This window comes from Hemicordylus capensis, chromosome 4 (genome assembly GCF_027244095.1).
Source record: "Hemicordylus capensis ecotype Gifberg chromosome 4, rHemCap1.1.pri, whole genome shotgun sequence".
In the NCBI taxonomy this organism is placed as follows: Eukaryota; Metazoa; Chordata; class Lepidosauria; order Squamata; family Cordylidae; genus Hemicordylus; species Hemicordylus capensis.
In genome coordinates this window covers 227862714-227878907 of record NC_069660.1, presented here as the reverse complement: position 1 = coordinate 227878907, position 16194 = coordinate 227862714, and positions in this window count along the sequence as shown.

The following is a 16194-nucleotide window of genomic DNA, read 5'->3' as shown; positions in this document are numbered from 1 at the left end:
CAGATTTAAGCCTACATAAGGACTTTGAATCCCATGTGTAGGGTTTAGCTGTTAATTAGACATTGGACCAGTTTACCCAATAACTAACCAGAAGTCCCTGGTGATGTAGAACAGCATGAGACATTAGAAATTAGCAGTACCCACGATTCGGCATAGCCCTGCAAATTCTTGTGCCCTAATCCAGCAAAAGTAAACACCCAGCAATAAAGCCCAATCAAGGAGTCAGTCTGCACTTACAGAGCCTCTTCAGAGTCTCCACAATAACTCCAGTCATCACTGCACAACATCTGAGCATACACAGTTATTCTGCAAATCTCCTCAGATTGGGATATCCATGTAAATGGAGCTATGACATGCAAAACCATAGGCTCTGCATGCAACGGGGACATTGTCTAACATTTTGATCTTTGTATCACTTAATTGTTTGTTTCTGGGTTATGTATGTCGCACCCTGATGGGTACTTGTGAAAGACATAGGCTCAGTTCATATGTAATGCCAAACTGGAGTTAAACGTGGCAGAGGTTGGAACTCCAGTTTATCCAAGAAATGAAACCGCAGTTTTGTGGCAAAAGTAACCGCCAGTTTGCCTCAGAAAATTCCAATTTGAACCTTCGAGGTTTGCATAAAGGTTCACCACTGAAACCTCCGGTTTGCCCACTGAAGCACTGCATCCATCTCCGCACGCTGCCATAACTGAGGCTTTGCACTGATTTTCAAACCAGAATCATAGGGGCAGTGGTGTAGACTGTTCAGGGATATAGCTGCTCTATGCCAGCGCTGCTTCTTGCTGATTGCCTCTCAGAGAACCAGCCTCACCTCTCCTGTCACCTATGCAGCTATGTGGTTGTCTGGGAACAGGGACAATGCTACGGCCCACTGCAGCCTTGCCATCTTCTCGATGGGCATTCCCTATTCCAACTCTGTCCCTTGCTCCCCCCACCTGGCAAGCAGGAGGGAAAGGGGATGGGATGACAGCATGGGCACCAAGTGCTTTGCTCCCCAAGAAATAAGTGACAATGCTGTAGGTTCACAAGCACAAACACTTGAGGTGGCAACATAAGCAGAGTACCCCATCACAGCGCTGGAAGGGGAACATTTGGCATGTGGGGTGGGGTGGGGGGTTCCCTTGGTAGGGTTTACAAGGCATCCCCAAGCAGGAATCCTGGAGCAGCCAAGCTCTATTTTTTCATAGAAAGGTTGGGGAAGGGGGCCCAGCCCCTTCCCCTTGGGGGTTATTTGTCCCTAGAACTGTCTGTGAGGAGGGTGAGGGGGTGCTCAGAGGTGCTTTTGCTGCATTTTGCAACTCTTCCCATCTTTGAGTACTAATCTCAAATGTACAAAGTGGTATTCGAGCACTTGCCACCCATTATCCCATGGACTACTATCTCACGAGAGTGCCAGCCATCGGGGCTTGGTAGCCAAGCCAGGATGCTCTATGGAGGAAAAACACAGCGAGTGCTGTCCTGGTCCTGACAACTGCCACCAACTAGCTGTTAAACTGTGCGTCTTGCCAGCCCACCCACCCATGTGGACATCTGCACCCTTGCCTGCACCCCTGAAGGGCATCCCCACAGGAAACTGGGGCTCCCCTCTCCCACAAAGCCCCATATGGGAGATCTGAATACAGCAGAAAACTGGTCCGGACACAGGAATTTTGAATGGGTTTAAAGGTCCATCTTAGAACCTGGTGTCTTCCACATTAGCACAAATGCTTGCGAGGGGGAGGGGTAATCTTGGGCAGCTATAACAGGGCAGCCCCAAGCAGGGATCCTGGAGATTATGGTGGGACAGACCCCTAGCATCCTTTGCCCTCCCTCATCTACATATTACCTCCTAGGAAGTCTCAATGTCCCCTCCCCTCCCAGAGTAAAAGGGAAATATCCCCCAGCTCCCCAATTCATGCTTGTGCAGGACTATCAGGGTGAAGGGCTCTTTGTGGGCCACTGGTGCCATCGCTGCCAGAAGAAGTGCTGCCATGGCATGGCATTGCAGGGCATTTAAAGGAATTAAAATGCCATTTCCCTGCAAAGGGCAGGCAGTTTACTCCAAAAATGCACAAACACACTCAGCACGTCCCCTTCAAGATCATGGCCAATCACAGCCACTCCACTGACCTGCCAAAGCTTTGCTCACAGTCTGGCCATGGAGCTTGCTGGGATCAGCCTCAGTGGCCTAGCAACAGTGAGAAGCTACACCCTCTTGCAACTGGAGTTTGGCTGTATGCGGGTTGATGATGTCTGCAGTGCAATTTACAGGTTAAAATTGAAACTGCAGGTTCTCCAACCACCAGTTTTATGAACAGAACCTTAGTGGATGTAAATAGCTTTTAAAAAAAAATGATAGAGAGGTTGATGCTTCAATCATCCTGAGTGGCAGCTAGTACTTTTGCAGCAAAAACAACAAAATGTCTTGTCATACCTTAAAGACCAGCAGGTGTATTGTGGGAAAAGGTGTATTGTGAATCAGAATTTGGAACCATCGATTACCCGCTGTGATGTGTTTAATGAATTCTTTGTGGAAAAAATCTCTCGTATTCGGGCTGACTTGGATTTTGTCTCCACACTTACTTCAGTATCTGATGTGGAGGTATCCAGCGACTCCTCTTATGTGGTTAGGTTGGATCAGTTTCTGTTTGTGACTCCTGAGGATGTGGACAAGCTGATTGGAACAGTGCGGCCCACCACCCGTGCTCTTGACCCTTGCCCGACATGGCATATACTATCTGGCAGGGGGTTGTTGTAGAAGGCCTGGTAGAGATCATAAATATATCTCTGAGGGAAGGTAGGATGCCTCCTAGTCTTAAGGAGGCAATTATTAGACCGCTTCTAAAGAAGCCCACCTTGGATCCCTCAGAGCTGAGTAACTACAGGCCTGTCTCCAACCTTCCATGGCTGGGCAAAGTAACTGAGAGGGTGGTGGCCTCCCAGCTCCAGACAGTCTTGGAGGAAACGGATTATCTAGACCCATTTCAAACTGGCTTCCAGGCTGGCTATGGGGTGGATACTGCCTTGGTCGGCCTGATGGATGATCTCCAACTGGGAACTGACAGAGGAAGTGTGACTCTGTTGGTCCTTTTGGACCTCTCAGCGGCTTTCGATACTATCAACCATAGTATCCTTCTGGAGCGTCTGAGAGGGTTGGGGGTGGGAGGCTCTGCTTTGCAGTGGTTCCGCTCCTACCTCTTGGGCAGGTTCCAGATGGTGTCCCTTGGAGACTGTTGTTCTTCAAAATCTGAACTTTTGTATGGTGTCCCTCAGGGCTCCATATTGTCTATGATGTTGTTTAACATCTATATGAAACCGCTGGGAGAGATCATCAGGAGATCTGGTGCAGGGTGTTATCAGTATGCTGATGACACCCAAATCTATTTCTCCATGTCAGCATCATCGGGAGAGTACATAACCTCCCTAAATGCCTGCCTGGAGGTGGTAATGGGCTGGATGAGGGATAACAAATGGAGACTGAATCCAGATAAGACGGAGGTACTCATTGTGTGGGGTCAGAACTCGAGAGACGATTTTGATCTGCCTGTTCTGGATGGGGGTCACACTTCCCCAGAAGGAACAGATATGCAGTCTAGGGGTGCTTCTGGATCCAAGTCTCTCCTTGGTGTCCCAGGTTGAGGCAGTGGCCAGAAATGCTTTTTATCAGCTTCGGCTGATACGCCAGCTGCGTCTGTTTCTTGAGATAGACGACCTCAAAACAGTGGTACATCTGCTGGTAACCTCCAGACTGGATTACTACAATGCGCTCAATGTGGGGCTGCCCTTGTACGTAGTCCGGAAACTACAGTTGGTCCAGAATGTGGCAGCCAGGCTGGTCTCTGGGTGATCTAGGAGAGACCATATTACTCCCGTATTGAAGGAGTTACACTGGCTGCCGATATGTTTCCGAGCAAAATACAAGGTGTTGGTCATAACCTATAAGGCCCTAAACAGCTTGGGCCCTGGGTATTTAAGAGAATGTCTTCTTCGTTATGAACCCCACCGCCCACTGAGATCATCAGGAGAGGTCTGTCTGCATTTGCCACCGGCTCGTCTGATGGCTACTCAGGGACGGGCCTCCTCCGTTGCTGCCCCAAGGCTTTGGAATGCACTTCCTAGTGAAATAAGAGCCTCCCCATCTCTGACTTTTAAAAAGTCTTTAAAGACACATCTGTTCACCCAGGCTTTTAACTGATATTGTTTTGATTGTTTTAATGTTGTTTTTAGAATATTGTTTTAAAATTTTAAATTTCTTCCTTTTAATTTTTTTTTTGTTTTTAATTGTTTTACTTTTTAATCTTTGTAAACCGTCCAGAAACGTAAATTTTGGGCGGTATAAAAATATGTTAAATAAATAAATAAAAGTTTTCATGGACTGAAACCCAATGCATCAATAGCATCTGATGAAGTGGACTCTACTCCACAAAAGCATATCCCTCAATAAATCTGTTAGTCCATGAAGTCCATGGCACCCATTAGTGCTGGAATATTCTTTGTTGTTTTTATTAGAAATATTGCCATTTTCCTACTTTCAAGAAGTGGAATTCTAGAGCTCAGTGTGCCAATAAAGATGTCTTCAAAAAATTCGTGAAACTTACATCCTTGTTTGGCAGAAGTTTATTGAATACTGAAGCTGATGTATCTGTATATATAATTCTCTAAGATGTACCCATGGCTAATCCCATACGTGGCAGCTCTTGCTAGACCTCCTGACAGGGCAGAACAGAGCAGAGCACAGCATGGGGAGCCTCTCTCCGAGCCAGCCTGCCAAGGAGGGTGGAATGTTGAGGAGGAGGTGCCGGCACCACTGTGAGCTGGTTCCAACTGCCTGCGTCCTTGCAAGGAGGACAGCTGAGTAGGCAGCGGCACGAGCAGTGAAACGAGGGCTGAAGGGATGGGGGCAAGAATGAACTGGCTAGAGGGGTGGGTGGGCAGGGAGAGTGAACTGGCCAAAGGGATGGGGGGAGAGCAAACTGTCCGAAGGAGTGAGAGAGAGAGAGAGAGAGAGAGAGAGAGAGAGAGAGAGAGACAGAGACAGAGAGAGACAGAGAGAGTGTGTGTGTGTGTGTGTGTGTAGAATGAACTGACTAAAGGGATGTGGGGAGGGGGAGAGAACGAACTGGTTGAAGGGATGTGGAGTAAGAAAGAACTGGCTGAGGGGATGGGGGGGGTGAGAACAAACTGGCCAAAGGGATGGGGGGTGGTGAGAACAAACTGGCCAAGGGATGGGGGGTGAGAACAATGTGGCTGAAAGGATGGGGGGAGAACGGCTGAAGGGATGAAGATGAAATGAAGATAGGGAAGGGAGCCAGATCGAATGTGGGGTGGAAGAGACAGGGAGAACTAGGGACACAGATGCTCTGCAGCAGGTCAGCTAGTTTCTATTTATTCTGGGTTGTCCTCATTGTCATCTCTTCCACGCTCATTGCCTTCATAAGACTTGACTTCCCTTCATCCCTTCCCTTCCCTTCTCTCTCTCCCTCTCCTCTCTATTTGCTTCTAGTTAGCGCTTGGCAAAAAGTTGTGGGTTAGGATGGATAGTGTTTTGTTGTTTTTTATATTGTGTACATTTGAAAAAAATAAAAGCAACACAAATTTGTCTATAAAGCAGAATAGTCACAGGCACTGGTTGTCAGTGACTGTTACTTTCATATAGAGTCAATCTAAAGCCTGAGCAACTTTATGAAATTTGGCATGTCCTCTTTATCCGTTGTGCCTAATGGCAGCCAGAGTGAAGCCAGTTATGTTAGGTGTTCATATTTTACAAGCTAATAAAAGTTTTGATTAGATGGGTAGATAACTTGTCAATTCTAAGCAGAAAACTAAAACTCAAAATAAGCAAACAGTTATGGGTCAATAAGTCTACATTTTTTTCTGTTATTACAGCAGTATCTGCTATTAAGGATAATTCAAGAATGTATATTTATTAGATATTAAGCTGTAGGCACAAACTTAAGTGTTTTCTTCAGTCAGTACGTATTTACAGTCATCTGGCAAATTCTACCGCCACAATGCTCACCTGTTTCCAATAGTCAGATGCAGCTGATGCTTTATTTTGCAATACCAAGGAATTATTTTCAAAACCAACTGCTAGTAATAAGTGCGGATTAGTTATCTGGCTCAGAATTTTAGCAAAGGCACCAAGGAATTTGCCCAGCCTCCTTGTGTTTTCCTGACCTCGTTGCACATTCATTAATCACAGCTGTGGATGTTTTGTCATGATGGGAAATAAAATGTCAGCTCTGGATTCAACTCAAGTACCTTGCTGATGTAGAAATAGCATATCACATTGCCCATGGATGGGAGAGCACACAACACTCTCTCAAACTTTGTAATTAAACGATCGAGGAGGACGAGGAAGAGGATCTCCCCTTCAGTTTCGATACCAAAGTCGTTATACACTTCATTACAAAGGAGCAACCAAAGCATGAGACAAAAGAAATTACTATAGCAAGCAGTGCATAAAAGACCAATTTGTCCATATCAGCAAGGTTTCCTACGGTAACAACAGTTTGTCTGCCAGCTAACAGTCGCAGTATATTTGTTTCAGTTTCCAAGTATGCTGAAAGCAACTGGAAAATAGCAGTATCCACGTTGATATTTTACTAAAGATGACACCTCTTATTGATTGCAGTACAACTCACAGTGAACTATGAGTTATATATTTACACACACAATTTAATTTATTTGGCAAACAGCTGAGCTTGCCTGTACCTAAATAATAGCATTCATTCAAAAATGGCTAGCTGAATATGATTTTAAGGCTTTGGTTTACTAAGGGTGATGGAATATTATCTATGCCATCTCTGCTAGAAGCCCAGCAGAGGAGAGAGGAAAATCCCATCTGCTTCCCCTTCAGTGCTGCTCGGGTTGAGAGATCAAGTGTGTGCTGTTGGCTCCTACTGCTACTACCTGCCTGCTTCTGCTCCCCACTGTGAGACTGCAGCCTGCTGCCTCTGGGTGACATTTGGGGAGTGTGTGCAGGACTGGGGCCAGGGGTCGGTGACTCAGCAGTTCCAGGGGTCAGCTGGCAAGCTCTGGGCCTTTATAGGAATGCTGCCTGTCGCCCCTTTGGGGGAGCCACTTTGGCAGGATAGCGAGGATGAGGGCGAAGGTGAGGGCCAGGCTGTTTGGCTCAGGATCCCTTGTAGTGTGTGAAGGTATTTTAATTCAGCTTCTGTTTGAAATCCTGGGTGAGTTGAGTTTTAATGTTTTTGGGTTTGTCTGGAGATGGGGAGACAAGGGGTGTATCCGCTGATTATGGGCAGCTATTCCAGTGGTGGTAGGGAATAGATGAAGTAACGTTGACAGGTCAGCAGCCCATTGCGGGGAAGGGAAATCAGAAAGTTAATTGCTGTCTCCCCTTCTGACTGTCCTGCCAGCTCTTTGACCTTGGAAAGAAATGCCAACCATCCACAGAGCCTTGTCTTGCTCCTTTTTAATGCCACATCAGCCCAGAATAAACATGAAATCATCCATGATCTGATCCTGGATGAAGGGGCCAATCTGGTATGTATTACAGAGACTTGGTTGGGGGAGGCTGGTGGCCCAGTCTGGTCCCAGCTTCTCCCTCCAGGGTACTCTGTTGAGGAGCAGGGATGGGGACGTTGGAGGGGAGGTGGAGTGACTATGGTCTATAAGAACAATATCTCCCTTGCCAGGATCCCTGTTGAAGTGTCTGACCATACTGAATGTTTGTACCTAAGTTTGGGTACCAGGGATAGATTGGGACTTCTGTTGTTGTACCAATTGCCCCACTGCCCAATGGAGTCCCTAACTGAGCTGATGGACATGGTCTCGGACTTGGAGTTGCCCAGGCTTGAGGTGCTCGGGGACTTCAATCTTCACTTTGGGACCAATTTGTCTGGGGCGTTTCAGGAGTTCATAGCAGCCATGATAACTTTGGGCCTATTCCAAGTGGTCTTGGGACTGACACATATTGCTGGTCACATGCTTGATCTGGTATTTCACTCTGAATAGGGTGGTGTTCCGTGGGTGGGGACTCCAGTGATTTCCTATTATCATGGACAGACCACTATCTCGTTAATGTTGGACTCACGACCACATCCAAATTAAACAATTTAATACTGGCTTTAAAATGTTTTAAATGTTTTAAATGTTTTTAGTTTTTAATTGATTTGTTGTTTTAAATTGTTTTAATTGTAAACCTCCCAGAGATGCAAGTTTTGAGTGGTATAGAAATATTCTAAATGAATGAATGAATGAATGAATGAATAAGGGTGGGGGGGTGTCAGGCTGCAGTGTGAAGGAATGTCTTCTACTAGCTAAGGCTAGTACACCAGTGTTGAACCTGCTTGAAAAATTCAAATAAGATCAGAGTCAGTCATACACTGGGAACATCCAGATCAAATTACTGGAATGTGCTCCATGTGGGACTGCCCTTGAAGACAGTTTGGAAGCTTCAGCTGCTTCGGAATGATGCCAAAAGGATGCTTGTAGATGCTAGTTGCTACACAAGTAACACACATCCTGTGGCAGCTTCATTGGCTACCAGTTTTCTGCTGGGTTAGATTCAAAGAGCCAGTCTTGAGCTTTAAAGCCCTACACAGCTTGGGGATGGGGTATTTGTCAGACTGCATCCACCTATATGAACCTGCCAGGCCCCTCCAATCTGCGTCTCTGGCCATGCTTGCACTCCTGCCATTGACTGAGATATGGTTGACAAGGACAGAGTTACGGCCTTTTCAGTTGCAGCCCTTTGGCCTGGGAATGTCTCCCAGAGAAGCTTCACCATGCACACTCCCCCCTGCCCCCAGAGCTTTAAAAAATGGATTTGAAGAGCCATCTTTTTAGAGAACCATTTTCATTCTCATTCTTTGTCAGTTTCCAGCAAGTATTTAATTTATTCTGGTTTTAATTGGGTCTTGTTTTCAACTGAATTTTTTTATTTTATAGTGTGTTATTACTTTGTCTTTGTGAGTTACCTCAAGCAAAATTGCACTGGGTGAGATACAAATATTTTAAATAAATACACACAAGCATGTTGATCATGTGATTTCATAGTTGCATTTAATCCCCAAAATGTATCAGATAAATCATTTTCTTGGTGGATAAAATACTTTTGGCTTGCTTTGCATCACTAATGCTATCTGACACATGTTAGGAAATGACTTCTGATGTTCTGCAGAAAGCTATTAAACCATTCACTGCAGAACAAAGGAGACCATATGTCTATATTAGTCTGAATAATACATTTGGGGTTAGAATGAGGTAGTACATATTCACTTTGGTGGCATATTACTGTTCTATCTTTGTCTCTTAAAGGCAGTTCAGGAACCCTCCAGAGAATGGCAGCATGAACTGAGTCAGGCATTTCTCTTTTGATACATAGTTTTGAACAACACAAAATGAAATGGAAATGGTGGGGGGATTTCAGGTTTGTGACAGAAAGCATTTTAAATATACTTGCAAAGCAGAATAAAAAGAGTAAGGAGTACTCATGGTAGGAAAGTGTGTAGGCTCTAAGGGAGAAAGTGATATTTGTGAATGGTACTCTTTCAGTCAATGGAGAAACCTTTCTTTTGAACACAAAAGTATGCTTAAAGACTTATTTTAAAAATTGGGGAGAAGGAGATTCAGGAGTGGTAGCCCCTGGCTCTAGAATATCTATCCTCCCTCTTCACGCCCCGTAGACTCATAAAGTCATAAAATAGACAAGAACACAAAACCTTGACAAGCAGATGTTTCCAACTTTATTTCAAACAAACCTATGTATCTCAAATGGAAAATAAACTTCTTTGTTCTAGACTTCTGTGTCATACTCAGAGAGATAATAGCATCATGTTATTATCATCACCACCACAGTTTCTGAGGGCTCCAATTGTTCCTTACAATATACAGCTTTGTGATTTTTTAACAAACTACAAATCAACACCTTAAATTTAAAGGGGTGCTTTTTTGCAGTTATAAAGAATTATTGCAGCAGATAACCATATTTGTTTGTTTGTTTGTTTGTTTCATTTAATTTATATACCGCCCCATCCAGAGGCTCTGGACAGTGTACAACAACATTAAAATTACATAAAAGCACACAATTCAAAACATAATGCTAAAAACAATATAAAAACAATTCAAAAACAATCAAAACCATGATTTTAATGTTAAGCCTCCTTATATCAGGCTCCTCCTTGAGGATACTGGGGTCTCCTCAGAAGATGAGCCATCAGACCATGAGCCGGAGGAAGTGGTCATCCCTGATGCAGAGCCCGAATCAGTCGTCAAGTCTGAGAAGCACGCCCAGATGCCATCACCACTAAACTCAAACTGGCAGTGTTTCTGGAACCAGATCCTTCTCCTCACTTTACCCTTGGGAAGGGGACACAGGCCTTAAAACCCTGCAGGGGAGAACCCTTTTCCCTTCCAGAACCCAGGGAGAGACGCCAGCATTGGGTGGTGTTCCAACAGTGAGACAAGAGTATATGCCGGGCAGCCCAATGGCTCAGCTGGGAAAGGCCTCCTCATGAGGTAGGGTCTCCTCTAGAGGAGGAAGCAGAGCCAGGTGTCGCTGATGGATGCCTGCGGAGGAAGGGTGAGGGGCCTCTAGGCACTCATCAAGCTCAGCTTTTGCCCAGACCAGTTGCTGGTTCAACAGCTCACCAAGTGGTATCTTCTCAGCACAAAACCCAATTCCTGGCCTTGTCTTAGCAGGCTAGTCCTTTTCAGAGCCCATTCCAGACCAAGTTCCAGATCTACTATCTGACTACACTGATTATCTTGAGACTGTTTTCCAGCCAGCCCTGTCTTCATCCAGGGCCAGGCCATCCACTAGGTGAACTAGGCAGTTACCTATGCTGCCAAGCAGGAAGGGGCACTGACAGCCTGGGTCATGTGCCACTTGTGTGGGTGACCCTGCCCCTGCAGGTAGGCAAATGCACCTACCATTATCTGAGCGAGTAAACGGGTGGGTGATCAAGCAGGCACGCCCCATCCCTGTCAACCATCTAACTGCCCACTTCCTCTCCTCGCTGTCTCTGCCCACTGTTGCCGCCGCTTCTGGCTACTTCTGGGTAGCTGGTCTGCCTCAGCATGTTATGCACCACAACAGGCCAGCTGCCCAGCAATGAGTGGAGGCAGTGAGGAGAGCAAGTGAACAGCAAGATGAGTGATGGGAACCACCCACCCATTTGCTCTCCTCTCCGCTTCTGCCTGCCGCTGCCAGCTGCTTCTGGACACAGCACGTTATATGGCAATATGTCATTATAACATGCCACATCAGGCCAGCTGCCCAGAAGCAGTCAGCAGAAGCAGGAGCAGTGGGAGGCAGCATGTGGAGGCAGTGGGAGGTGGAGGCAGCAAGGAGAGCAAGTGGACAGTTGGGCAGGCGACAAGGACTGCCTGCCTGCCGACTTGATTGCAGTTGGAAGTCTACTCTGTGAAGAGAAGATGCAACTTGAGGTGGTGAGCAAGCTTTTCTGAACAGAATAACATCTATCCTTTCTTCCCGTCATACTAACTAACAGGAGGAGGGGAGATTTTGATGGGCTGGTTTCTCTTTAAGGTGTGTGTGTGTGTGTCTGTGTGTGTGTGTGTGTGTGTGTGTGTGTGTGTGTGTGTGTGTGTGTGTGTTATTTGCCAGGGCTAGCAAACTCCAGTGTTTTTGTCCCTGCCTGGAGGGAGTCAGCTAGAGCTTTGGGAGGCCCCACATAATTTTGACCCACGCCCTGTGTCTCAGTTGGAAGCCTACTTTCTACATAAGAGGTGAAGGCCCAAGAGCATAGCGAACAGGGATAGCAAACAGGACATTGGAGTTTTGCAGGAGTTTAGCAGGAAGTGTATGGGGGAGCCTGGAACAAGCCCCGGTGATCACAAGGAGCCCAGTGGAGAAGAGAACGTAAGTACAAATCCCTCCCTCACATTCTTGAGAAAGGCTATTTGGACAGTTAAATAGCTGACCATTACAGCTGAGACCTAGCCTTCTAATAAATTATCTCTAAATACTTTAAACAGCCAACAAAACCAGGATGAACATAGAAAGTCAGCAGGGGAGGGGGCACTTCCTAGTGTATTGCACAGAGTGCCACATGTATGACTATTTGCCCCATGGGCAGAAGTCATGGGTGTGTACTCTGTGCAAGGAGCTCCGGGCCCTCAGGGAACAAATTCGTCCCCTTGAGACCAAGGTGGTGGATCTGGAGAAGCTCAGAGAGACAGAGAGGCATGTGGACGAGACCTTCAGGGACATAGTAGAGGCATCCTACTCCAGGGCTGATAGCTCCTCTGCTGTCAGGGAGAATTAAGGTCTCGGGGAAGGAGGACATTGGTCTGAGGAAGAGGGAAATGCTCCTTTAGAAAGGACCCCTTCCATGGATGCTGAGCCCATATCCTCTCATACGGGGGATACTCCTCCAGGGGGCATGGGCCTCCTTGTAGTGGGTGATTTGATCATTAGACGTATAGAGATATGGGTTTGTGACCTATCTGTTGACCGCAGGCATGTTGACTTGCCTGCCTGGTGCGAAGGTTGCGGACATCACGCAGTGTCTACATAGGCTCTTAGGCAGTTCTGGGGAGGAGACAGCTGTTGTGATGCACATCGGCACCAACAATGTGAGGAAATGTAGTCAGGAGGTCCTGGAAGCCAAATTTAGGTGGATAGGTAGCATATTGAAGTCCATGACCCACAAGGTAGCATTCTCAGAAATGCTATTTGTTCCACGTGCAGGTACAGTGTGACAGGCAGAGCTGAGAGGATTCAATGCGTGGATGAGACATTGGTGCCAAGAAGAGGGCTTTAGATTTCTTAGGCACTGGGATACGTTTTGGGGCAAGCAAGGCCTGTACAAAAGGGACGGGCTGCACTTGAACCAAGATGGAACCAGACTGCTGGCGCTTAAAATCAAAAAGGTTGCACAGCAGCTTTGAAAATGATGCCTGGGGAATAGCCAATGGAAGCTGGGCAGTATCCAGTTTGGCAAATGCTATCCTTTAAAGTGTGAGGGTGCAAAGGATTCAGATAACACAGAAGGGGACAGAGCAGATCCACATAAAGAGCAGACAGGAGGCTGTGCCAGCTGGTCAAAGAGTCAAAAGAAAGACAGCATACACCTGGTGAGAGATTCAGCATATAGTTGCTTATATTCCAGTGCCAGAAAGCCTCAGAGCTGAGATGGGTGAGCTGGAGTGCTTGCTTCCTATCAGACAAATAGATATAGTGGACATAACAGATACATGGTGGAACAGTGAGAACCAGTGCGACACTGTTATCCCTGGATATAAACTCTATAGAAAGGACAGAGAAGGGCGCCTTGGAGTTGAAATACCATTGTCTGTTAAAGAAGGGATAGAATCTAACAAGGCAGAAAACCTAGGTGGACTAGAGTCCTCCACAGAAACCCTGTGGGTGACAATACAAGGCCTGGAAGAAAATGTGCTACTGAGGATGTGCTATTGCCCTCCGGATCAAAAATGCTGACAGTGACTGGGAGTTGCAGGAGGAAATCAGGGAGGCGTCAAGCAGAGGCAGGGCTGTAATAACGGGTGACTTCAATTACCCACACATAGACTGGGTAAGATAATGACAGAGAGGACAAATTTCTAGATATGCTGAATGACTGTGCCATAGAACAGCTGGTCTTGGAACCAACCAGAGAGAAGGCAACCTTGGACTTAATCCTGAATGGCACCCAGGACCTGGTGTGTGATGTCACTGTCATCGACCCTTTAGGGTACAATGACTATAGTGAGATCAAATTCAGCATACATGTGGGGAGAGAATCACCACAGAAGTCTAACACAGACATTTTGAATTTCAGAAGAGGAAACTTCTCCAAAATGAGGAGTATGGTGAAAAGAAAGCTGAGGGGGGAAATCAGGAGAGTTACTTCGCTCCAGAGTGCATGGAGTTTACTCAAAACCACAATACTAGAAGCCCAGTTAGATTGTATAACCAAAAGGGGGAAAGGTACCACTAAGTCCAGGAGGATGCCAGCATGGCTAACAGGTAACATCAAGGGAAGAAGACACCCTTCTGAAATTGGAAGGGAAGAAGACTTATAAAAGGGAAGAAGACTTCCTTCTGAAATTGGAAGGCCTGTACAAATGAAGAGAACAGAAAGGAACACAAATTCTGGCAAAAGAAATGCAAGGTGACAATAAGGGAGGCAAAAAGAGCATTTGAGGAACATTTAGCTAAAAGCAATAAGGGGAATAACAAAAACTTCTTTAAATACATCAGATGTAGGAAATCTGCAAGGGAGGCAGTTGGACCATTAGACAATGAGGGAGTGAAAGGGATTATTAAGGAGGATATAGAGGCTGCAGAGAAGCTAAATGAGTTCTTTGCGTCCGTCTTCACGGCAGAGGATACTGAACATATACCTGTTCCTGAACTAGGCTTTTCGGGGATGGAGGCTGAAGGACTAAGTCAGATAGAAGTGACAAGACATGATTTTCTGAACTGTCTGGAAAAATGGAAGACTAGCAAATCGCCAGGGCCAGATGGCATCCATCCAAGAGTCCTCAAAGAACTCAAATGTGAAATTGCCAACCTAGCTGCTAAAATATATAACTTATCCCTGAAACTGGGCTCTGTACTGGAGGACTGGAAAGTAGCAAGTGTAACACTGATTTTCAAACAGGGATCCAAAAAGGGATTTTCAAAATTACATGCTGGTTAGCTTAAAGCCGTTCCAGGCATATTGATGGAAAGCATTCTGAAGGATAAAACTGTTAAGCACAAAGAAGAACAGGCCTTGCTGGGAGAGAACCAGCATGGCTTCTGCAAAGGTAAATCTTGCCTCACAAACCTTTTGGACTTCTTTGAGAATGTCAACAAGTGTGTGAATAAAGTATACCTGGACATCCAAAAAAGCTTTCGGCAAAGTTCCTCATCAAAGACTCCTGAGGACACTTAGCAGTCATGGCAGGGGTGTAACTATGATCGGGCAAGGGGAGGCAGCTGTCTAGGGGCTAGTCATGTGCACGGACCGGTTCGGAGGCCATTCTAAAGGCCTCCAGACCGGTCCGGTCACGGGGTAGTTTTGGTTCGGGTGGGGGGTTCCAATTTAAAAAGGGGGAGCTTTACTCACCCCTTCCAGTAAAGTAACGTATTTCATGTAGTAATTGGGCGGCAGGGTGCCGCCCACTTCAATCTCCGACTCCGGCCGCTGCACGGGCTCCTTGGTAGACATAATTGGGCGGCAGGATCGCTCCAAGTCCCTGCCGCCCGCCCTCTTCAAACTAAGCAAGCCCCCCTCGGCTGGCGGCCGCCCCCTGTGGCTATCAAGGGGTTCCCCCCTCCCCTCCGCCCCCTTCTTGTCCCCCATTACAGGAGGATGGCAGAAGAACTCCCTGCCGTCCGCCTTCTCCTTTGCCGGCTGGGCTGCAAATGGCTCCTAGGAAGCCTTTCACGCGCGTGCGCAAAAGGCTTCCTAGAAGCCATTTGCAGCCCAGCTGGCAAAGCAAGCGGACGGCAAAGGAGAAGGGGGACGACAAGCCAAGGGGGGCTTGCTTAGTTTGAAGAGGGGGGGCGGCAGGGACTTGGAGCGATCCTGCCGCCCGATTATGTCTACCAAGGAGCCTGCGCAGCGGCCGGAGTCAGAGATTGAAGCGGGCGGCACCCTGCCGCCCAATTACTACATGAAATACGTTACTTTACTGGAAGGGGTGAGTAAAGCTCCCCCTTTTTAAATTGGAACCCCCCACCCCAGTGCCGGACCGGTTCCGTGCACACCCCTACCTGGCCTCTGGGGGGGCCCTCCAAAGACATATCACGTGCCTCCCCCCACCCAGCGTCTGCCGCAGCTCCTTCAATTTGAATTATTTTATTTTTCTTTTCCTCCATGCGTGCGAGCGTGCCATATTTCCTTGCCGTCCCTCCCTCCCTCTCCACCCTTTCCCCTTGTAGGCTCCTCCTCCATCGAAACCCCAGTCCCAGCTCATTCGAGCTCCGGCGGCTGATCTTGCGGCCGGAGGGTCTGCACCCTCAAGAGCGCACAGCCTGTAAGTGATGAGCTTTACCTCTGTTCAGAGGCACACTAACCACGGGGGGGGCCCTCGTGCCCGCCCCGCCAAACCTCAGTTTTGTTTTATTTTAAGTCCCCCCCACCCCCTACTGCGGGCGAGGGGGAGCAGCTCGAAGTCCTTCTCCCTTCTCCCCACCTCCCCCGGCGGCAGTGAGACTGGTGGGACGCTGGCCGCATCCGTTCAAGCCAGTGTGCTGCTGCAACAAGGCGCTCCTCCGATGATCTC